Source organism: Mytilus californianus, unplaced genomic scaffold (genome assembly GCF_021869535.1).
Source record: "Mytilus californianus isolate M0D057914Y unplaced genomic scaffold, xbMytCali1.0.p SCAF_59, whole genome shotgun sequence".
Taxonomy (NCBI): domain Eukaryota; kingdom Metazoa; phylum Mollusca; class Bivalvia; order Mytilida; family Mytilidae; genus Mytilus; species Mytilus californianus.
In genome coordinates this window covers 905,617-932,208 of record NW_026262711.1, presented here as the reverse complement: position 1 = coordinate 932,208, position 26,592 = coordinate 905,617, and the positions used below count along the sequence as shown (strand labels likewise).

The window sequence follows — 26,592 nt, the reverse complement described above, 5'->3', positions numbered from 1 at the left end:
CATACACCGGATTGAGTATTGAGTATGAATTGTAGATTAATATCAGGAAACATTAAATAACATTTTGAAACTGTTTGATGTACAATACTTGAGACATAATGCATCTAGTGCTCACTATTCTTAAATATTAATAAAACCAAAACAAAGACGATCCCGAAATTCAATAAATGATGTTATCATCAGCACTAAAATGTGATTTTCCTTCTTTTTTTTTTTTTTGTTAAAAAAGTAAGATGATAATCTTGTTTCTTCATACTGGATACCAAAACTTAACAAAACGTAGTAAATTTGTCTCTTTTAAACCAATTTACGAGATTTGAACATCAGAAAACTACTGTCGTCTTTATTTCATAGATTGTTTATGATTGAAATGGTATCTGGTTCTGATTCTGTTTCATTGGCATTTACTTGGGTATCATGTTTTTTTCACGTTGATTTTATCTGATAAAACGAGTAAAATAGATTATGCAAAAAACGTGCACTCTCTAAATCCAGCGATGACTTACTTTAATTGATATTTATTATTATTGACTTTTCTTTAAACAGAAAATCCGTATTCAAAATTTTGGAACAAAAGAAAACCTTTGAAGAAATGTTTATTTAATTCTAGTATGTATCCTATAAAGTGGGCGGGTGCACATTCTCGCTTATCGAACGATTTAAACAAAATGATACAAAGTGTAAACCACAACGTAATATGTATCAATAACGTAGACAGAAAATTAATTGGTTTTTGTTCGTCAAATAATCAATATCAATTTCATTAGCACCATACGATTTGTTTGTTATTAAAAGACTTAACATTAATTTACCCAAAATCAAAAATATAATTATGAAAATAAACATTATCACTACTGTCTTTTAGTGGTAATTTTTTTATTTCTAATCATCAGTTATTTTTCCCTTATCATTCTCAAAGAATCAACGACTCACATCTTAAACGCGACAACGGTTATCTCTGCTTTGTTATTTGATCGTGTAATTTTTAAATAATATTTGTAATTATGTAAATACCATGCAAAGAGTATATTATTGTTTTTCCTTGGTTTCGGCATAATTTTAGACTGACCTGAGGACATTTACAATCAAATCAATTTATCAAGATTGAATTTTCAAGTTTAGTGACATCGTGGAATTGACTTTTTGTTTGTTAATACATTTCAAAGATATTAAAATTATGTTTTTAAGATTGATAAAACATAGAATGACAATGTTAACTAAACATACTATGCTTACCTGAAACTTCTTAATCCAAAATTAAATAAGAGAAAGATGTTGAAATTAATGTTTATTGTTGTCCATTATAAGTTATTGAATTGAAAGTACAGAGTGTCCATTGTGCAATATTATAACATGTTCATCATTGTAGTGAAATGTTATTTGAAATAACTTCCCTTTTAACGCAACGGATTCCGCATTTGAACTTAAAAAATGATATTTTATTATTCATGTGGACAAACCGCAATGATTGTATTATGTACCTTACATTGCCACAAATTTAGAATGACTGGTTGTACTTTAAATCAAAATTTAAAAAGGATACCTGATATTTTTCAATAGAAAACTGACAGACCATGCAAATGAAATTTGAACTAAAGTTTGAAGTCTGGTATTTAACATTTACCTAATTTAGAATTGTAAAAATGTATTTTAACAACTCGAATTAAGGTATTGAATTTAATCTTTAAAATCGTCCAGATCTTCAAGTTTGTGTTTTTATTATTATATTTAAGGAAACTTTTGAAAGAAAGCAATTTTCATTATTTATAATCCCACAAAAGAGTAATGACCACACATGTTGGAAACAGATCATGTTCTTGTTTGTGTAAAATAAATGAATTTCTCTTGAAAAAGTGTTTAGAACTACCCCTACAGGCACCCGGTGTTGTACAGACTTGGATATTTGATTGAAAATAAATCGCAACGTCGGCGACCTAAATGCAACGTCGTGCGGTTTAGAGACAATTTGAAAGTCTGGTTCCTGGTATTTCTATTCCGTTGTCACGATGCATAGTTTTACAGAAGGAACCAACATTAAATTTCGTTTGAAAACTAGGCGCGAACTAGAAGATCATCATCAAGTTAAATTTAACCAGCTAAAAATGAATAAAAGGTTAGTACACTTATCGTATAGTTTCATTTTGAATTGCAGTTGATCGTTTCCCTAAAATCACTTGAAAAAGAAATTGTTGAAATACCCACGGGATAATTTCAACGGATTTAACAAAATACTGCAAATTATCCACATAGAAGTAGAAGATGAAGATAATTATGGCATGGTATTGGTTGCAAAAATTTGATATTTTTCATTTAAATGCAATATTTCTTATTTAATTGGTATATTTCTTCATTTAAATGCAATATTTTTTTATTTGAATGGTATATTTTTTCATTTAAATGCAATATTTTTTTATTCAGATGGTATAATTTTTCATTCAAATGGTATAATTTTTCATTCAAATGGTATAATTTTCGTTCAAATGCAATATTTTTTATTCAATTGGTATAAAATGTCATTTGAATGCAATATATTTTATTCAATTAGTATAGTAGTTTTTTATTTATATGCAATAATTGCATTATGGGAAATTCTTTGACGTCATAAGGTCAAATTTGCAACAACGTTTGTGATTGGTCGGTAATTGTTTGGATTTCTCCCCTTTCTTTCTAAACTTATGTGACCAAGAATTAAAAAACGCGTCAGAATTTCGCCCCTCTAACTAAATTCGGCGTTCGTGCGAGTTCGTGCACTGGCTGCTAATGCCAATAATGGCCAGGACGAGCAAAAAATGCGAGTGACAAGTAGTAATAATTAATTTGACACACAACTTGTTCATGGATAGAAACAGATGCCTGCGTGCATGGGAAAAACACCTCCAATGAAAACCTTTTCTGAAAAAAAAATACATAGCTAGCCCCCCTCCCCCTTCTAAGTCCAGATACATGTAATCATGACGTTCTTTAGTGCTAAATCATTTTTTTACTTTTCTTGATCCTCAGAGACGTTGCAGGAAGGCACACATGAAAAAAGAATAAAAAGCATCCAGGACGTTACAATTATTTGGACTAAGCCCCCTCTTTTTTACTACATGTAGAAAAAAATCATCTAATTACGACAGCAGAACCAGAAACCCACAAGTAGAGACATAAGCTGTTATACTCCGGAACTAATTCTTTAATAAAGACAATTCAGGATAAATTGGAACCAGTTACTTACCCATGTTACAACAATAGTCATATGACATAGAACTTCACTATATGAGGCGTGAACTTCATATTTAATACTATCTATAATATGTGCTCTCATGTCTTATGCTGCAAATCATTTTACATTTAGGATTCGTTGATGAGCTTTTTTTTACTGTTCTCGTCTCCGAATCCATTAAATAGATTTTTTTTCAAGCCCACAGTAGTTCAATAATTACTATATGTCTTTGCATATATAAGTATGCAGGGCATATTTCAAAAACATATTTTATCTTCAGGACTTTTAAATGATATACTTTTCAATACTGCATTGGGAAGGGGGGTATACAAGTTTATTTTGTGACACATTATATAATATAATTAGGGACGACATCAAAAGTTTAATGTAGGATAAAAAACTTAATTCACTGACCCCACCCCCCTCTTAATTTAATTTGGGAAAAATTGATTGACCAATATGAATATATGTAAAATCGATTTTGGATAAACAAAACTTGCAGCAATGTGTGTGAGGGTAGGGGTTTCAGATCAAAGATCGTTTCTATAATTCTATATCTTTTAGTTTTTACCATTTCACTCTATTCTTTATCCTTTGATCTCTATTATATTTGACCTAAACATGCGTGACATATTTGCCACTGGACATAAGGCAACCAAAAGTCAATCAACGTATTCTGTATATTTCATCAATTCTTTATTATGTTATCTATAGGTTTGGTCCCGCCCCTTATCTATTTTTTTGCACATTAGGGACGACATCAAAAGTTCAATGTAGGATAAAAAAAACTTAATTCATATAGTTTTTTTTCACTGACCCCCTACCCCCCCCCCCAACCCCCTCTCTCAGCTTATTTTGGGAAAAATTTATTGACCAATAAGGATATATATAAAATCGATGTTAATTAAACAAAACTTGCAGCAATTTTGACACCCTCCCCCCCCCAAAAAAAAAACTATTTGAATTAAGTTTTTTATCCTTCATTGATTTTCTGATGTCGTCCCTTATCCTCTCTATGTAAACCCAATTCATGTCCTGATAAATGGTGACTCATGCATAGCATCCTATGTGGTTATTAAAACAAGAAAAATATTCATATTATAATAATTAATGTATGCTAGGACTTATAGATAGATGTCATTAGTTCTAGGTCATGTAAGAAAGTAGGTCTTATAAAAATACAATAGCATTTTAATTTTGATGATTATATATTTAATAATGCCATTTTTTTGGAAAAAAGGTTAGGGGCAAGGCGTTTTTAAAACATATCAATGGGGCTCGTTTTTTTTTTTTTTTGTTCTTCGGAAGTGAGCCAGAAGAAGTCCATTTCTGTTTTTTTTTTTGCATTTGGAAGATCTTCTGGCTCTCTTCCACCTCTTCTTTTTTGATAGGTTGACGGCAGAGGCATATAACAAACATGGCGTCGTTTTGTCTAAATGAAATTAATATATTTATGAATGCAGATATATTAGAATGTGAGCTGTTTTATAAACGTTTTTATGGTATGACAGCCTTAGTAGGACATCCCTGTAGGACGATAAGCTGGATAAATATAAGAACTACACGGACAATAACAGTTAAGGGACGATTATTTGATATTCTAGGGAAGGGATTTTGATTGACTGGTGTTTAACGCTACTTTCAACACTATTGGGCTATTCCTTGGTGGTCAGTTTAAATTTATAGATGAAGGATGGGGAAGGGAGGAGAGGGCATTATTATTCATTTCAATCTGTCGCTAATCATGCCTATTTTTCAGCTCTTACCAGGCAACCATATTCATATATGAAATCCTTCTGTCCCCCACTCCAACAAATAAATAAATTTCAAATGGTTTTCCTCTTATTTAACACAAGTTTAAATTGATTGATTGTTTGTTGCTAATTTTAACGCCTAATGAAAATTATTTCATGCTTGTTCAGGACAACACGAGTTTAGAAGTCACGTATATAATATAAAAATGAAGAGATGGAATATGATTGCTAATAAGGCAACTATCCACCGGAGTTCAAATATGAAGTGGATGTAAGCAATTATAGATAAGATAAGATAAGAAAATATTATTTTAAGTCGGGTTACATGAAATACTACAAAGCCGTCATGTAGACAAACGCTTTTTGTAGACAATCGTAAGGCCTTCAACAATGACAAAAACCTGATACTGTAAAGTCGTCTATAAAAGGCCCGACATGAAAAGTGTGAACAATTCAAACGAAAAAACTAACAGCCTAATTATACATAACAAAACAATTTACAAAATATCAAATATGAGTCGAGACAGGAACCAACGACAACCACTAAACTACAGGCTCCATCCCTGGGACAGGCAAATAAAGAATATGGCAGGATGGATATAAAAACGAAGATGTGGTATGATTGCAAATGAGCCAACTCTCCACAAGAGATCAAATGACACAGAAATCAACAGCTATAAGTCACCGTACGGCCTTCGACAATTAGCAAAGCCTACACCGCATAGTCAGCTATAAAAGGCCCCGAAATCAAAAATGTTAAACAATTCAATCGGGAAAACTAACGGCCGAATTAATGTACAAAAAAATGAACGAAACACAAATATGTATAACAAAGCAACAAAGCAACAAAAGGCAACCACTGAATTACAGGCTCCTGACTTGGGACAAGCAAATACATACATAATGTGGCGGGGTTAAACATGTTAGCGGGACCCCAATCCTCCCCCTAATCTGGGACAGCGGTGTAACAGTACAACAATATGTTTGTGAGCAACCCATCCCGAAGCTGGGACAGTGGTGTAACAGTACAATAAAATAACAACCTGCACAAATCAGTAAATTAACTCAAAAGATCGATACGAGACACACAAAAAAACTAACATTAAGACAATAGACACAAAACACCGACATAAGAGAATTTGCAATTACTGGAAGTTTGCTCAAACCTAATTACAACTGGTACTGAAATAAATCTTGTTCTCCCAGACTGAATTATCAATCAGTACACAACGCGCGGCAAAGGATTTATTAAAAAAAAAAGCAAACAGTCTGAGAAACGTCTGGTTTACGTTGTATATAGATATAAGAAGATGTGGTATGAGTGCCGATGAGACAACTCTCCATCCAAGTCATAATTTGTAAATGTAAACCATTAAAGGCTAACGTACGGTCTTCAACACGGAGCCTTGGCTCAAACCGAACAGCAAGCTATAAAGGGCCCCCAAAAAACTAGTAGTGTAAAACCATTCAAACGGGAAAACCAACGGTGTCTAATCTATTTAAAAAAACCGATATACTTGCATATAAATCCCATGATACAATGAAACGGTTTTTGAAAAGTGGACCGCACGTTTTGACCATCGAAATTTTGCAATAGAAATTCTAGTTATGACCACAAGATTTTAACAGCCAGTGCAGGACTCGCACAAACGTTTGATTTAGTTTGAGGGGCGATATTCTGACGCGTTTTTTAATTCTTGGTCACCCATGTTTAGAAAGAAAGGGGAGAAATCCAAACAATTTCCATCCAATCACAAACGTTGTTGCAAATTTGACCTTATGACGTCAAAGAATTTCCCATAATGCAATTATTGCATATAAATAAAAAACTACTATACCAATTGAATAAAAAATATTGCATTCAAATGACATTTTATACCAATTGAATAAAAAATATTGCATTTGAACGAAAATTATACCATTTGAATGAAAAATTATACCAATTAAATAAGAACAATTGCATTTAAATGAAAAATATCAAATTTTTGCAACCAATACCATGCCATAGATAATAGCTCTTCTTTTAACGACTGGAATCCATTAAGAGATACACCAAATAAAATTACTTATCTATAACCTAAAATAACCCATGTACCATACATGAACATTGAACTGTCGACTGGAACTCATTTGCGACAATCAAATGTATTATGACCTAGAAGGATTGTCAATAGACGCTATATACGTTTCAAATGTTGGCAAGGTATGACGAAGTAAACCGTTTAAAAAACACATTTAAAACATTACTATTTGTCATAGTATTAATACACTTTTACACTTATAACCACTAATAGCAATATTTGAGTCTGAAACGGTCATTTTGGTCTGATCAAGTCTTAATCGACTGGATTTACTGCTAGAGAAAAACGTCAAGACTTTTTCAGACTTTCAGACGCTGTCACGATATACCGTGTTAAGTCCGTTCAGTCATGTTAAGATAAACAAGACAGATTGTTCTTGCATCCGATTAAGACTTGATCAGACCATGTTCAGATCAAATCAGACTAAAGGTAAAAATGCTGTTTAGACTTTGTAAGATCGTGTTCAGTCGTGTTAAGATTTTAAATATTCGGATGCAAAACGGGCGACACTTTCTCTGTGTTTATTAGGGGTTGTTTCCCTTTCGTGAATAAAATCGGAAAAGAATGGAGGGTATTCTTTTGTGGCCTTTTAATGTTATGTTGTGTGTCTATTAATTAAATAACGTTTGCAAAGTTGCAATTCATTTTTTTCCGATGTTATTTCACGTAAACATTTAATTGGTTATATAAGAAAAGAATAATTGGTGTTACCGGAAAAGTGTGCAAGTCATAAAAACTTTGCAGTCGTACTTTCTTGCATTAAGTAATTTAGTATGTATTCGTTCCGTCTGTAAAGATATAATGAGTAGTAATAAATATCAAAAATGTTCTTAAACACATTTTCGTCTGTGATTTAAAATAATTGTTCTTACCCATATAAAATTAGTCAAGGAAAATATATTCTGAGTATCTTATTTACTTTATATTTTTCTAATTTTTGACAGATGACAGATGTTTGGTGAAAGTTATTTACATTTTAATATACGGATTATCTGAGCATTCAACCGAAACGGACTGTCAAACACTATCTTAATAATTATAAATACCCGTGCAACGCTGTGAATGTTTTATCCATGGAAGTTATGTGAAATATGTTGCCATGTTTTATCATATATAAGGATACACCGGATAAAATTATTACATTTACAAATTATACAACATTATTTCAAAATAAATGCAACAAGAATGCAGCATATTTCAAAAATCTAGGTAACAGTTTATATTTAGTATAGGTACCTATAAAACCCGATTTTGATACTTCTCTGACCTTTTTAAGCATCAAGTCTTTTTTAACAAGAACTAAAAAAAAAGAATAAACTATATTATAGAAAAATATAACATAGAATAAGTTATGAAACAATTATTAAAAAGAAAATGTACATAATTATACATCTAGTTTACGGTTTATATTTCTGTTTCGTAGCAGATTTGTTTTATATAGCACCCGTGTTACTTCTCATTTCATAAACAAAATGTCAAAGTGGCTTGGTGCTTAAACGGCTTCATAGTGCTTCAAAAAACATATCCTTCTAATGATTAAAATTTAATAAATCTTCAATTATCAAGGCTAATGAACAATTTCCCAAACTGTAAAAAGAAAATATGTAATAAAAAGTAATTATTTCAAGATTTGTCTCTTATATAATCAATCAATTGTCAACAAATTATATGTGACTTTTTGTCCTATCAAATTTGTAACTTTCTGTCCTGTGACTTTCTTTCCGCTGTCCGTTAAAAAGGACCTCCCGCACTCAGGGAGAGAAAACTGCCGAGACTACCAATGCTAATTGTTAGATAGAATAATAAGTACATCAGTCATTCTCAATTTTATATTTATATAATCAAAATATGCATGCTGGTGCTTAAAAAAATCTGTTTCAAATGTTTAATTTAAGGAATGCTCTGATTTCAAAACTTAAATCTTCCTCTGTTGCTTTCGATTGATATCATTTGCATATCATGTAATATTGTTCGCTGAACATTCAACTATCTTAGCCAAGCATGTGCACTTCGGAATGCAATCTATAGAAAAAAAATAAACCACTTTTAAAATTATGTACATTGTGCGAGTGTCGTGTTCGACTTATAATCCTTTAATCTATAAAATAGTCATCAGTTACTATTAATACAATTATACTGTTGCATTTTTGACACTTTACTCAGAAAGATGTGAATATATTTTAATTTTCTTTCAACAAAATTTCCTACTTCAATTTGCTACTCGTCTACAAAAAAAACACATTTATTATTTCTTTTTTGCCATCGAAATTCCTGATAGATATGTTGTTTTTTTTATCTATCGATCAGGTAAATATCAAAAATGAATCCAGAGTTTTTCAAGTACATCATGTACATTGACGGTTGTGAATTAAGGATTAGTTACTTTATGGAAAACTCATTTACCTGAATGGTAATATTATCGTTAGTCTTTCTTTTAATAATTTGATAATTTTTCCTCTTTTGCAAATTATAGATAAAGAATAAAATGAAAATTTGTTTTCGATTGTATTCAGGCAGAGAGAAACATATTTTTTTTTTGTTTTATTTCAAATAATTACGGAAGATTTTTAGTACGGATATAAAACAATTCTTAATCTTTTCCAATTTGCAAATATAATTCGGTGGGTTTTTTTTTTTTGCACATGGTTGATGAAAATTGTATGATCTAACTTCTTTCAGAGGTCTGTTAAACCTTGAAAATATGACAATTCCGTGAATCACACGTTGCAACATAGAATTCTTGCAAAATTCAGAAACTTGCAGTACGGTTATATTTTATATTTTCTCCGCTGAAAAAGAAAGTGTTAAAATAAGAAGGTGTAAACATGAAAGGGGGAGGGTTGTTACACGACACGTTCTTCGCAATTTAATGTTGAACGAATAGAAGCTTTCTTACTTTTTTCAAATATCGAATACACAATCAAATCTCTAACTTATCAATTTTTGCAGTAATTGTTTTATTGACAGGTTTCTGGAGGCATTTGATTGGACATCAGATTGATGTAGGCGTGGGAATGTATCACTTTTATCCAATCAGCTGTCTTATAAAACAAACCTGTATGCGATGATGCTTGAACATTGTCGGCATAGTTTTTTTATAAAGAATTCTACATTAAAAGGATATTGTTGCTACTGTCGTCTTGTCATATAAAAATAGACAACGCTTATACCTATATACATATATATCTTCCACTGAGTATATTCATGGCTTGAGGGAAAGAAAGCAATTAATTAACTCGATAACCGTTTCAGTTTGTCATAAACTGATTGAAAAGTTGAGTTAAAAAGTAATCAAACGGAACTCAAACTGTTTGAGATGTGGATTACACGTCATTATGACAGCAATCGAACGACAAAAACAACATAAGAACATCGAGAGGGTAACATATACATGTATAGTCTTCAACAAGAAACAGGTGTTTACACAATATATCAAGTTCTAAATTGTCACGAGTTTCTATAAAATTGTGAATACATAAAACCAAAACAATTAAAGATCTGAATATAAAAATAAAAATAATAATTTGAAAGGTAACAACATTTTACTACTTCAAGGCATAAATTTCCTTTTCTTTAACCCACAAGAGAATTAGCCATGGATTATATCGTCCGCATATTTTCCAAACGGTCGTGTAGATTGATGGCGTCATGTGTTAAAACAGAAGTAGGGTCACCCGAACCATACAGATTAAATGATTTTTTTTATTCAACATCTATAGTTGCAATCTAACTTGAGTATACATCTGCTAATTTTATGATAAAACATAGAAAATTGTTTAGTTTTTTTTTAAGTAAAGAAAATGTTTGTCTCGAAAAAATACCCTCCCCCCCCCTTTCCAAAAAATATTGGTCATTGACCTAAGTGGGGGCTAAAATTTGGAGACAGAGTGCCGACTGCCATTAACAACAGACGACCAACAGCAAACAATTTGAAATGTATGACAGTCGACGACGGACTCTAAATGATTGCACTGAATAATTTCAGCTACCACAAGATACCCTATGGATTTATTTATATATATATATACTTGAACTCATTTAAGAGATATATTTCTGGAAAAAAACGAATTCAGTATGTTTACAATTCAAACAGACGACAGACACCAAGTGATGGATTACATTGTAGCTTTTACTGTTCAATAAATTTTTCCAGTTATTTAACTAGCAACTTTTTTATTCTCTGTTCTTTATTTTAATTTAAACTAAGCTAGATACGTTTTGTGGCATATAAAATAAAATGTAGTACGTGAGGTCTTGTGTGTATCCTAACCTAAGGATCGCTGTGGCTTTATAGCTCAAAACGGTATTATTTGTTTTGCCTGAGCATTTGATGATTCTTTCTTCTTGATTTCATAATGAGAATAAATTCAGAAATCTGGAGTGAATTCGGAACACTTTACATTGGTTAAATAATGAAATGTATGATTCAGAAATTTACACAAGTCTAAATTCGGTTTTGACGCCCGGGGACACTCGTTTACAGTTAAGACGAAAATCTACACATGCATGTATGTTCTTATAAAAAAGAAGATGTGGTATGATTGCCAATGTTCATAATTATATCACGATTAATGTTCTCCCCTAATAATCCATCTAACAGTTGCCAATGGACGTTAAACAACCAACTATTAATTCCTTCATCTTATCCATTTAGGTTTGTGATAATTTGTATATCAACTATACATGAAACAACTGCAGATTTACACTATAATTAGGAGGCCGAAATTATTGCACATATAAACCACTCATTCACATCCCTACGTCTTGATCCCCTCACAAAACAACACTTTAAGCACGATTGCCTTTATATACATGCAACTGCTTATACATCCTCTTGATTGAACTTACTTGAATAGTTGTCTCATTGGCAATTATACCACATCTCCTTATTTTTACATAAGAGCTAAATTCATCAAAGGCCAAATTAGTCTGAGGGAGCTAAAACCTTCATTTCTTAATATTTTTTTCTGAATTTATATACTGACAATTTACGAAATGTTTGTTATATATTTTTGTTTGTAACATAAGCATCAAAATATATCAGCTATGAAGATTTTTATACCTTTAGATAAACTCATATTTTCCTCGGGCAATATCCGCGGTAATAACAATTAATACTTTAGTACAATAAAAACCATTATCAGGAAATCGGTATGAAAAGTGTTTGCAATTATTGAAATCAAGTAAAAAGAAGTGTATATATATATGTATCAGTCGGAGGTGCAATGGGGACCCTGAAGTCTGATTGTCACGCTGAAAATAGATGGTCTGCGCCGAAGTGCAGTGGGCCGTCCAATGGTGTGCGATGGTCTGTATGACCTGAGACTACTATAACACATATAGCAGTCTCAGATATGACGCGTGAAAGCTAGATTAAAATCTACAGATGTGCAGTATATTTGTTTCAAATTCAGTACATACATTTGCATTCACTAGTGTTATTGTCTATGTATCTATTAGTTACAGTTGCGTACTAAATGAGAGATCGTCCTCTTTGATTTTCTGGATGTGGAAATAATTCTGCGTTAACATTTTTCTTTAACTTGTTCCTCTCATTGAGATCCTCGTTTACCGTTATATTATAATAAGAAGAGTCTGTGGACCCGTATGTGTTAAGGGAATGCGTTTATTTCACGGTTCAAAGTCCTACATGCGTATATAGAATTTTACTCAGAACTCTGAAAGTTGATACCAGCACAGGTTATGCTTAAACCTCTTAATTCTAGATGTCAGATAACTTACTTGTGTTTGTGTTGGATTGCTGTCTGATTGACGCATACCCGCCATTTTAGTTTTTCATTTTTTGTTTAGGGGTGCATCCAGTTGCACCTTTTCATTCAAAATATATTAACGTGACGTAACCTTTAAAGATTCGTTACTTCAATATTTTAATTTTTTTAGGGAAAACGAACCATCTTTTCGCATGTCGCACTTTGGATAATTGTTAACCTTGTTCTCTTTGGCAAATATGGCCTTGAATTTCAATTTTGATATAAATATAAAAAAGCCAAACATTGATTACTAAATGAATATTTTTTAAAACCCCAAAAGCTAGGTAATACCAATCTTTTGATATAGGTTCCAAAATCAGCACGTTTTAGAGATTTTTTGAAAATACGATGGTTTTGTGCATTGTTCTAACCTAAAACATGAACAAATATAACTAAATAAACTAAAAATAAAATAAACAAATGTATTCTTGTCAGATCAAAATACCTTTAACATGCCAGTGCATTGATACAGATTATATTCTACTGAATTTTCTATATCGATAATATAACGTTCGTGAGTATTACGTAATAAATATATAAATCCTGTGTCAGGTGAGAAGTGACAACGGGTGGTATGTATATTAAAATGTTTATCGTCTTCCCTTATACACGAGGGTGTGGATGGGGGTTTACAGAATAGAGAATAGTTGACAAAAATATAAAGAATAGAGAAAATGACCAAACAAATAAAAAATGGAGAATGAAGAGGTACTAAAATATAAGGAATAAAGAATAATGGGCAAAAGAATACAGAATAGAGAAAAATGGCATAAAAATAATAGAAAACAGAAATAATGAATCCCTCTCCAGACCCTCATAGTCTGACATTAAGCTTTAGGGCAATTATGGGCATACGATACAGTTTTGATCTCACGATAATTTTTTTTTACGAAAGTTTGCATTCAAGCTATTTCTAACCAAATCAATATGAATATGAAATAAAAAGTATATTTTCATGTAAATAATAGAATACAGAAATAATGAACCCCTCTCCAGACCCTCATAATCTGCCGATGACATTAAGCTTTAGGGCAATTATGGGCATACGATACAGTTTTGATCCCACGGTGATTTTTTTTACGAAAGTTTGCATTCAAGCGATTTCTTACCCAATCAATTTGAATATGAAATAAAAAGCATATCTTCGTGTACTAGATTTAAAAGATAAATGGGTTCCAAATTTTCAACATTTACTTAAAATTTCGGTTTCTTGGACATTTCTGTCCTTTGAACAGACATCCTTAACTTTTTTGTTTCAAAAGATAAACATATGCAGATTTCGGTAAAGAGATTTGAAATATCTTCGTTACAAAATAAGCCTCTACATTTGTGTTACAATTCTTTGTTAATAATTCATTTTTATGAAAAGAAATTGATTTTAGAAGAAAAAAAAAGGCATTTTTTTTGGTATATTTATGTAGTTTAAATAAGAAAATCGTCGGTGATTTCTTCATAAAAGTTGGAACGAATCATCTTCATACAGTATAAGTGTCTACAAAAAGAACGAATTCTACAATATATAAAATTCTGTCAAAAATCAAACATTATTAAGGTTATCCTTAGAAGTGATGAGAATAATAACATACTTATTGAATTTCATCCAATTAAATTTTAATGCAAAAAGTTCTGAGAGAGAGTTTAATGTCTGACTATTAAGATTAATTCAGCGAATTGTTTTTGTCTGCAAAAACATCATAGAGAGAGAGCGAAAGAGAATGACAACCACTTAAATGTTTATTATTTAAAAAAAGACTCCATGTAATAGAAATAAAACGATTAATTATTTTACACTTTAAATTTCGATTCTCGAAAATTCGTCCGAAGAGATTTCTTTATATTGAATTTGTCATTGTTTTAAATACATGTAGTTCCAATTTAGTTATATGCAATTATCTAGGGACCGTCGGGTTGGGTTTTATCTTTCCAATTAAAAACGCATGTTTTAAACTCCCGGTTACGCTTGACCACAGAGATAACGCGTATTCGTTGATAAACATACTTACCGTGTCGACAACATCGGCGCGTGCCAACTAATTAAATAGTTATTTGATTTTTTATATCAAGTACGGAAATGACATTATGTAGCATGATATCATATTTAATAAGTAATAATTCACAATGCCATGACATGATACAATTTAGATTGAACAAATTCTTGTTCAGATCCAGGGACACAGATGTTCAAATTCTGAAATAATATAAAATGAAATGGCCATTTAAGACGTTTTGTTTATCTAAGAGTGTTTTCTTTTGTCTTTTAGTATTTTCTATAAAAATACAAAAAAAGCACTACGTTTTATAATATGAATTTTTAAAAAGTATTATCTGCAATGTTGCATCCACAATGCACGCTTATATATATATATATATATATTTCTTTTCTTTTAAGTTCTTCTTTTATGTTGACTGCTACTTATATATATTTCCAAACATTTTGATAAATCAACGAATGGTTTAAATGTATAAATGTTATAAAGTTTTTTTATTTTTTTTGGCAACACAATATATTTTGTAATTAATTGATTATTCAATCTTTAAACACGTTAATGCATGCATAGAAGGCTTCTCTTAGATATGTGTTAGGTGATTCATGATTGATGTTTGCGTAATGTCCAGTAGCAAATATTTCATACATTTCTGGACGAAAACAAATGATCAAAAAAAAGGTAAGGTTACAAATAAAGGGGGGAGGGGGGAACTCCCTTTTTTGACCGTCACGATATGGCACAATAGTGCTGAAAGTAGCGTTAAACACCAACAATCAATCAATCAGTATTATCTTACCAATGTATCAAGATTGTTTTGTAACAAACGAAAAGTTTTCTGTTTTTAATAACACCACAAATAATTGTACATAAAGTATTTTTTGGTAATATTAATATTTAGGCTCTTTCTTTCAGTAAACGAGTCCGGCTAAACAAAAGAAGGATAATACAAAACTGCCTGTATGACATTATTAGTAATAACGCGGGCTCCGCTTGTAAAAACTGTGTGATAGTGGTTTTAGTTCGTAACATAAGTCCACGTTGGTAGTCAGGGACTGTTTTACACCGGGAACGGGGAAATCGATGACATCCAAAACCTGTGATTTTAAAAACTTGGAACAAATATAGGAATTAGCCCTGCAATCAGCCAATTATTGTACAACTAAATAAAGTCTTTAACTCATTTTTACCTATAATGGTTTACTTTTACAAATTGTGACTTTGACGGAGAGTTGTCTCATTGGCACTCATACCACATCTTCTTATATCTATCTATACTGTTACTTCGCTTCCATATTGAGCAAACGGCTGTGTGAATATTTTGTGTGTGTGTGTGACAAATGTGTGGGGTACGTCTAAACACCGCTCAGGACCTCCTGAGTGCACTCAGGACATACAATGTGCACTCAGGAACCTTTATAGTCATCGTCTTTGTACACAGGATGGATGAATATATTCGTTACACGCTGCTTATTTAAGAGTTAAATTTTGGTACAATTTGAAATCGAACTTAGATAGATAATTCTTATGAAATAATGAGGGCACGTGTCACTGATTACACAACTACTGAGATGTGAATTATCCAATCAACAAAATTGATTGGATTATCTTTATTGTTGTTTATGAATTGTTTTGTTAGTACTGTGTTACGTTTAAAATGAATAACACGATGTTATTAAGTTTTGTGAAAGTTGCAGTGTAGAGACTGAAAAACATTTCCTTATGGAATGCACACTTTATGACGATATTCGATATAACCTTTTTCATGAATGTTCAAAATTTATTCAAGATCTTCACAACCTTGATATAGATAACAAATTTATTGAAATTATGAACTGGTCCTATATTTTCAATGACAATATTTAGAACTTAACCTTAATAAGACAGATCAGTATTTATTTATATGATTTGCTAAGTCTAATATCTTGGCTGCGTACGTGCTGTCCTTGGTCTTTTCCTTTGGTTTTTCTTACGAGCAAGTTTTTGGGGTTTTGGCACTTCAAACTCTGTGCACGAAGACTTAGTCGTGGTTTGAACGGATTTCGTTTACTTACAAATTATTTAGAAATAATACTCAAATATGATAATTTTCAGAAAACGGAGACAAATTAATTTTTCAGAATTTATTTTCACATTGGAATTCGTTCAAGGCTTGTATTACAGCTAGACAAGAACAACTTTAATGAGAAAGATAAATCTTAATAAATGCGGATTTTTAAAACATTCGTATTACTCAAGAATGAAATTACTGGACAAGAACGATAAAAATGAGAAAGAACACTAACTATATGAGATTTGATTATTTGAAAGGCGTATTTTGGCAAGTACGGCTTCTACAGTTAAGAACGTGTTCCATTTACAAAACTAAATCTTAATTCATGAAAAGTATGACAAATTTATTTCCCTTTTCAAACTCGTTCAAGGGATTTATTACTGGACAAGAACGAGTTTCAATAGGGGAATAAATCTAACTAAATGAAATTTTGATTGAATCGTTATGTTATACATACACAGCCTCTCATTGGTCAAAAAGTGTTAATTCTTTGAATGAATCTCAAAGACAAGAAAAATAGAACAAAACACACACACACAATTATATAAATAAGAATTAGAACGCAATGATACCAATTTTTTTTTTTTTTAATTCAACGCTATTTTTAGTAAGTGATCAGATTAACTGTTAGCTTGAAAGTAAATTATAAATGGTGTTTCACCGATTTTTTTTTTTACTATGGAAAAATGCAATTAAAGTCTATTGTAATATATCTAGAGATATGAAAATACGAAAGAATTATTCTTCTTAATTTTTGAACTAAGAATAAAACTAAACTTTTTATTGCACGAAATTTTAATAAAATACGAAAATCTATACAAAGAAAATAATAACGATATTTTTTTTATCTATTAAGTTAATGAAATGAAATGAATTGAATTGAATGACAATTTCCCAACTATATATGTAGATTTCTCATATTTCTCGACTGGCTTCAATTATTACAAACAAAAAGAAAAATGTTTATTTAACGGTTTTTTTCTAAAACAATATATCTTCATTGTTCTTTATTTTTTAAAAGACATCTTGATTTTGTTTGTTTGCCAAGCTTACTTGTATGAGGTAAGTACCATCACTAATCACTCCTAATTATTAAAGATCAAACGACCTAATCAACATGATAATTGGTATTCACTATAATCATCGGTCATGCCTGACATATTTCATAAAAACGGCGCGTGCCGATGAAAACCTTAATAACTTTTTAAATATTAAATTGATTTTATCAAAACAAAAATTATAAGATGAAGAATTAAATTATCTATCGAATGCATACCTTCACCACTAACCAAAACATATTTTTCATGTCCTGAGTGCACTTTGTATGTCCTGAATGCACTCAGGAGGTCCTGAGTGGTGTTTAGACGTCCCGCAAATGTGTTTGTGTGTGAAATTTAAGGTAAAGTAGTGATTTAGTCCAAATTAAAAGGATAAAACACTTGTATGATTGAAGCTTTCAAACTAAATTGTAGAACCCAACCCGCAACATAGAATGTTCACATTTTGAGTTAGAGCTGTTAGACTGCTCTATAATTTCGGTACGTCTAAACACTGCTAAGGAGTCCTTAATGCACTAAGGACGTATACTGTGCCACTAAGGACTAGAAGGGGTGCTGTTACATGTATTATGTTTACATATTAAGTTAGAGATTGATATTTTGATAATTTGATATAATTTGTCTCAAAAGTAGTACACTGCACTGTGAGCATCTTTTTTGAGATAGAGCACGCGCGATTTTATTATTTAAAAGAAATGCTATACGAAATAACTAGGATCAGTTCATTTGTACTCGCTACACAAAAGGAGAAAAGATTGGTACGCCTCTCTTTTTGTCCAGTTACCAAAGTTCGTAAAATAAAAATTATATTTTCCGACAATGCACATATATATTGTATATGTTATTCCAACACTTACATTTTTCTTATTCTTTTAATTGTGTGGCTATTTAATGACCATTTTTATTTAGAGCCTGAATTTTCATCCTTCATTCTTAAGTACGTTTGAATTTCTACATAGATCACACTTAATTAATAAAAGTTTTGTGTTAAACGTCAATGACAAAGCAACCAATCCACACAAAAAAAGACATCTAGAGGATACATAGAGATCTTTCGTCTGGCAGCACGTATAAACCACAGTTATCGGAATTCATATAAAAGTACAAAATAAATCGAAATATAAAAAAAAGCATTAATTTTTTAAGACAAAACAGAGAAAAGAACTGATAGGTCCGGGCGATCCATGCGTCTATATATAGCTAGCTCCCGTTATGTTTCGATTTATTCAAAATTCATGTTAATTAAATTTAAGTTACTTTTAAATATTATACCACATGAAACCTACACTGGTGGGTTCCATGTCATAAACCCACAGTTCGTCCTGAACATGCATGAAATATTTGCCACTGGACTTTAAGCAACCAACAATCAATCACAATTCACAACTTATAGTATATATAGTTGTGAAATACAAAATGTATGTATAGTGATACAATTTTGCCAAATAAATAGAATACAAATACACACCACTTTATATAACTGACGCACTTTAAAGGAATACTCTCTAAACTATATAAGTAGAGAAGCGAAAAGTTTCTTTTGAATATTAAACAAACTTCCGAACTGTACATGTTTTTATAATGGTTTGCCATGCAGCGCTCAAATATTTTGCATTATCTTTTGGTATAGTGTTTAGAAATATATAATATTGTAAGAACCTTAAACTACACATACTAAGCTATAATAGATTCAGATTCATTATTTTATTGAATATAAAACATAGCATATATTAAAACTGACGGTCAAACATCAACAACTTAAATACTAATACGTATACATAAATTCATTAATTCTTTATTAACTTTTAGCCCTACGGCACATTTTTATTAAGAATCATGAGTGTAATTGTAAAATAGACTTTCTTACGTTATGGATCATTGATTTTGTTACCTGTTGACCCGGTTGATTACTAGCCCGTGCCATTGAACTCAATCATTTTAATACGGTGGTACTTTATTTATAGTTTAACACTGTCTCGACACAGACTGAATGCAGTATCATGATCAGCTTCATGTACTATGGCGACCTTGGTGGTGTTTAGACGCACCACTATGTAAAATAAATTATTGTTTAATAATATAAAATTATATTGTACAGTACAAAGCTATGGTTATAAAAGCTTTTCCGAGTTTAATAGAGTAACTCGCACGAAAATAAAAAAAAACCCAGCTCCAACGGTAATAGTAAGCTAGGACATGTCAACAGAAAACGAATTAAACCAACTGACATAAAACAAAAATACGCATGTGTTAATTTGCCTCCGCTTTATTTCTGTGGATTGTCTCATTGGCAATTATACCACATCTTCTTATTTTTTTAGGTTACGTTTAAGATTTTCCGTTACTAATTTTCAAATACGAAAAACATTTTCACACAGGGTTCACAACATTTTTAGGTTAAATGTATGGCAAACATTTTTGTAAGTATACAATTAACATACGTCCTTGCATTTAATAAGTATTTAAATAAATAAACTAACAATTATTAAAAAATAAGCAACATATATAGACGAATAATTTATTAGTTCCTCAACAAAACAACAACAGAAATAAAGAATCAACAGAGGATTTAATCTTTAATTACTTTTTATTTATTCGAGCGATATACTTTAAATTCTAATAAATCTATATATTAATCTAAAATGCATTATCAAGCAGAAGGGGCGTAACTCGTAGTATCATACCGGCATACTGAACGGATCTAAACATGGTCTGACAATTTTGAACGTTAATTTTGAGATTTGGTCTGTTTTGGTCTGACACCGTCGTAACGGATCTTAACAGCTTGCTAGAAGATTCAGTCTTGTTTATCTTAACATGCCTTAACGGACTGATTTACCTAATGAGACTATCGATCGGAACGGCGTCTTAAAGTTCTTAAAAGTCTTGACGTTTTTCTCTAGCGGTAAATCCAGTCGATTAAGATATGATCAGACCAAAATGACCGTTTCAGACTGAAATCGTGCTACTAGTGAACAAATGAAGCATTGAACTGTGATCTCTTCATTAATTCGCTTTGAAGAATTGTATACATCTGTATGTATACGTCTTGTAATTGTTGAAGTAGGTGTACGACTTTAATGCATTAAGAAAACATATCGTGTTCCGTTTTTGTCATTCTGTTGAAAAGCATAACGATCTCAGATTCTGAAATGTGATTACGGTTTACACAAATGTTTTAGAATTTTACACAAATGATAACGTGATCATACGAAAACAAGTTTGAAGACAACATTCTGGATTTATAAAACAATGACAAAGATCTTTGATATAAGCGTAGTTTATTTAAAGCCTATAATTGTTTTAAACGTTTACAACATTGTATTACAAATATAGAGATTTATTCTGGAAGCATATTTTCAAATGCAGCATTTCGGCAACCGTGCATTTACGGTTTCATATGTGAACATAATATAATTTTGATTTTATAGACCTTACCGAATTGTATACCAAAACTGATCCAACAGAGTTATGAGGAAGAACGTCTGAACTTTTACGGTCACAATTACGACTTGCATTTCTCAATACTTTTGCGACATGTTTCGCGTTATTATATCTTTGATATTAGAAAAATTGTCTGAATTCTAATTTTACCTGTTGAGTCCTCATCGATTGTGACATTTTAGTGAGTGAAGATTCTCATGGCGGGTGATACATGCATAGAAGGTGACGCTTATCTTGGTTTAATACTTTTGAAGTTTCTGCGATTCCCGCATTTTTCTTTTGCTATATTGATTTGTCTCTTTTTAACCAATTACCGAGATTTGAACTAATGTCGTCTTTATTTGATAGATCATTTATTGTTATGATGCTGTTTCATTGGCTTTTACCCAAGTTACCATGTTTTTTACGTTGATTTTACTTTACAAAACGAGTAAATAGATTATGAAAAAAGCATTTGAATCCAGAGCCGACTTCCTTTTACCGACAATTCTCATTATTGTTGACTTTTCTTCTTAAAGAAAATCCGTATTCGAAATATTTGAACACAAAAAACCCTTTGAAAACATGTTTATTTAATTCTAGTATTTTACCTCCTATAAAGAGGGCAGGTGCGTATTCTCGCTTATCAAACGATTTAAACAAAAAGATGATAACCACGCCGAAATATGACAGTTGTTGTCCATTCGTTTGATGTGTTTTGTCATTTGATTTTGCCATGTGATTAGGGACTTTCCGATTGAATTTTCCTCGGAGTTCAGTATTTTTGTGATTTTACTTTTTTCAGTAACGTCACCAAAAAAGATGATTGGTTTTTGCTCGTCATATATTCAATTTCAATTTCGTTTTCATTACTTTATCTAAAATCACAAAAATAATTATAAAAAAAGAACACGATCACTACTGTCTTTTTATGATTATTTTTTTAATTCCTAATCAACTTTTACTTTCCCCCTTATCATTCTTAGAGAATCAACGATTCACTTAAAAGGCGTCAACAGTTATCTCTGTTTTGTTATTTGATGGTGTAGTTTTTACACAATATTTGTAAAAAAAAGTATGTGAATACCTTGCAATTAGTATTTTATTATCTTTTTAGACATGAGTACATTTACAATCGAATCAATTTATCAAGATTGAATATTCACGTTTAGTGAAATCGTGTAATTGACTTTTGTTTGTGGTAACATTTCAAAGGTATTAAAATTAGGTTTTTTTTTAAGATTGATAAGACGTAGATTGGTAAGGTTTATTAAACTAAATATGCTTACCTGAAACTATTCGACCCAAAATTAAATAAAACAAAGACGATGAAATGAATGCTTAATGTTGTCCATTATAATTCCATCAGATATTCATCATTGTAGTGAAATGGTATTTGATATAATTTCCTTTTAACACAACGGATTTCGCATTTAAACTTAAAAGTGATATTTTGTGATTCATGTAGAAAAACCCAAATAATAGTGATTGTATTATGTGCCTTGCATTGCCATACCTGGTTGTTCTTTAAATCAAATTTAAACATGATACCTGATATGTTTCAATAGAAAACTGACAGATCATGCAAATGATATTTGAACTAAAGTTTGAAGTCTGGTATTTAACATTGACCTAAATTAGAATTGTAAAAATGTATTTTAACATTTTGAATTAAGGTATTGAATTTAAACTTTGAAATACAACAAAAACTCTTATTTTCATTCAAATGAATGTTTTGTGTTTATTATTTATTTAACGAATAATTCGAAGTGAAAATAAATATTTTTAACGTCGAGCCAGATTGTGTTATTTTCGCCGCCATCTTGTTTACATTGGTTACAAAAAGAAGTTCGGTCAACGTCGTCTATCCAAAAATAAGCAACGTCAAGAACAACTACCGGAAGTCCTCTCGACCAATCATATCAACGTATTATCTAATATGCAAATCATATAAGAATTATTTTTCATTATTTATAGTCCAACAAAAGAATAATGACCACCCATGTTGAAAACAGACCATGTTCTTGTTTGTGTAAAATAAATGAATTTCTTTTGAAAATGTGTTTAAAACTACCCAGAAGGCACCCGATGTTGTACAGACGTGGATATTTGGTTGAAAATAGGTCGCAACGTCGGCGACATAAACTCAACGTCGTGCGGTTTAGAGACAAGTTGAAAGTCTGGTTCCCGGTATTTCTATTCCGTTATCACGATGCATAGTTTTGCAAAAGGAACCAACATTTAATTTGGTTTGAAAACTAGGCGCGAACTCGAGGAAGAAGTAAGGAAGATCATCACAAAGTTAATTTAAACCAGCTTAAAATGAAAAAAAAGGTTCGTACACTTATCGTATAGTTTCATGTTACATTGCAGTTGATTATTTTCTTTAATTCATTCGAAAAAATGGTTGAAATACGGGGGTCAGATGTTAACGGATTGATTAAAATATATAACTGCAGATTATCCTCATAGAAGTAGAAGACGAAGATAAGAGCTCTTCTTTTAGGGATGGGAATCCATAACGAGATACACAACATAAAATTCCTTTATTATAACCTAGAACAACCCATGTATCATACATGTACATACAACTGTCAACTAGAACTTATTTGTGACAATCAAATCTTTTTAAAAAATGACATAGAAGGATTGTCAATAGACGCTATATAAGTTTCAAAGGTTAGCCAGGTATGACGAACAAAACCGGTTTAAAAATACATATTTAAACACTACTAGTTACCATATTATAAATAAACTTTTATCCTTGTAAGAAAAGCAGCGTTGAACTGTGATGTCTTTACGGAGTCGATTTAAACAAATTGTATTGATCTGTATGTATGTGTTGAACTAGGTATATGTCTTTTATGCAATAACAAAACATATCGTATTCTTTTACATGTTCTTTGTAATTTTTAACAAAAAACATAACGATCCCAAATTCTGAAATATGATCACGTTTTAGAACTTTTCCACAAATGAAAATGTGATCATACGAACACAAGTTTGAAGACAAAATTATGAAAATAAATGAAAAAGATCTTTGATATAATGGTAATTTATAAATAACCTATAATTATTTTCAACGTTTATACCTTGTATTACAAATATTGAGATGTATTGTGGAAGCAAGATTACAAAAAAAATAATGCAGAAATTTCAAATACCGTGCATTTACGGTTTAATATGTTAACTTTTTATAATTTTTATTTTTATAGATTTTACCCAATGTTATACAAAACTGCTCCAACCGAGTTATTAGGAAGAACGATTAAAAGTTTACGATCACAATGACACCGATACGATGCGTGAGTGTCTCAATACTCTAGCGACCTGTTGTGTGGTCTTGTATCCTTAGATATCAGAATTGTCCCTGTCGATTTTGATATTTTATGTGATTGCAGATTCCAATGCTGGTGACGCTTTTCTATCGACGCAGCTGGTTTCGTTCCTTTTGAAGTTTCTGCGATTTTCTCTCTTTTTAACAAATGTACGAGATTTGATTTACTGTCGTCTTTAATTCATAGATCATTTATGACTGAAATCGTATCTGGTAATGATGCTTCTTTATTATCATTTACTTAAGGTATCATGTTTTTCACGTTGATTTTATCTGATAAAACTAGTAATATAGATAATGCAAAACAAACACGCACTCTGTAAATCCAGCGCTGACCTCCTTTTACTACAAGTAATAAGTACTATTAAATAACCCCTGGCTCTCTGGAAATCTTAAATAAGTATACTATGGAGCGCATTAATCCTCAATTGTAATGCAAACTCATAGACAGGTAAATTTTGGCTCAAAATGGTCTAAATATATTTCTCTTTCACCAAAAGTTTCATTTCTGCAAATTTGGTGGTTAGTTTAAGAACACAATGACATCAAAAGCACTATTTTGTGTCAGACAAGGGCTACTTTTACATACGTGCTGAATTGGAGGGAGTGAATTGGTGGTCTGACACCTTATTGTTGACTTTTCTACAAAAAAAAATCCGTATTTGAAATTTTTGAACAAGAAAAAGCCTTTGAAAAAATGTAAATTCATTCTATGTTTAAAAATGTTTAAAAAAAATTATTTAACCTCCTATAGAGGGCAGGCGCACATTCTCGCTTATGAACGATTTAAGATAAAGAATATTAAAGTGTAAACCACGACGTCATAATGTCGCCAGGAAAATAATTGGTTTTTGTTTGTCATATAAATTATATCAATTTCATTATGCACTGCGATTTGTTGCTTTTTCAAAAACTTAACATTAATTTTCTCCAATTCATAAATAAATGATATAACTATGAAAATGACATAACCACTACTGTTTTTTCCTTTTAATGTTTGTTTATTCCTAAGCATCAGTATATTGTTTCCTTTATCTTTCACAAATAATCATCAACTCACATCTTTAACGCGACACCAGTTGTCTTTGTTTTGTTATATGATCGTGAAGTTTTTAACAATATCCGTAATTATAAATACCTTGTATAGAGTAGTTTATTGTCTGTACTTGGTTTTATCATTATTTTAGACCGACCTGAGAACATTTACAATTTATCAAATCAATTGATCGAGATTGAATATTCAAGTTTAGTGAAAACGTGAAATTGATTTGTGCTTGTTGTTTCATTTTAAGGATTTTATTATTTTTTTATTAATCATGAGTTTAATGACGATGTTTGAAAAAATAAATATGCTTACCTGAAACTATTTTATCCAGAGTTGAATACGACAAAGATGATGAAATGAATGCTTGATGTTAACCATTATAAGTTATTCACTTGAAAGTACAGAGTGTCTAGTGTGCAATATCATCACATATTAAGCATTTTAGTGAAATATTTTTTGATATAAATTCCATTGTATCCTAACGGATTCTGCATTTGAACTAACATATGATATTTTGCGATTCTTGTGGACAAATTACAATATTTATAATTGTATTATATATATAGGTGTACCTTATATTACGACATATTTAAAGAAGTGGTTGTATTTGAAATCAAACTTTTAAACAGGATACCTGATATTGTTCAATAGAAAACAGACAGACCATGCAAATGATATTTCAACTAAAGTTTGAAGTCTGGTATTTAACATTGACCTAAATTAGAACTGAAATTTGTTTTTTTAACAATTCAAATTGAGGTACTTTATACTTTAAAAATCATGTTTTGATTTTTCATATAAGGAATCTTTTGAATGAAAGAATACGGAACAATGATGTTCACTATTTATATTCCCATCAAAAAAGAAATGACCTCACATG

The 26,592-nt window shown here is 30.9% G+C and overlaps 1 protein-coding gene across 2 annotated transcripts in view; it reads right to left on the bottom strand.

The window, feature by feature from the left end:
• Positions 1–26,321, bottom strand: part of LOC127704136 (uncharacterized) — a 57,076-nt gene extending 30,755 nt beyond the window's left edge. For both annotated transcript variants that reach the window (XR_007983157.1, XM_052208028.1), the window contains exon 1: positions 26,025–26,321. The gene's annotated coding sequence lies outside the window, so the exon portion shown is untranslated. The remainder of the gene's footprint in view (positions 1–26,024) is intronic.
• Between the last annotated feature and the right edge of the window lie 271 nt (positions 26,322–26,592).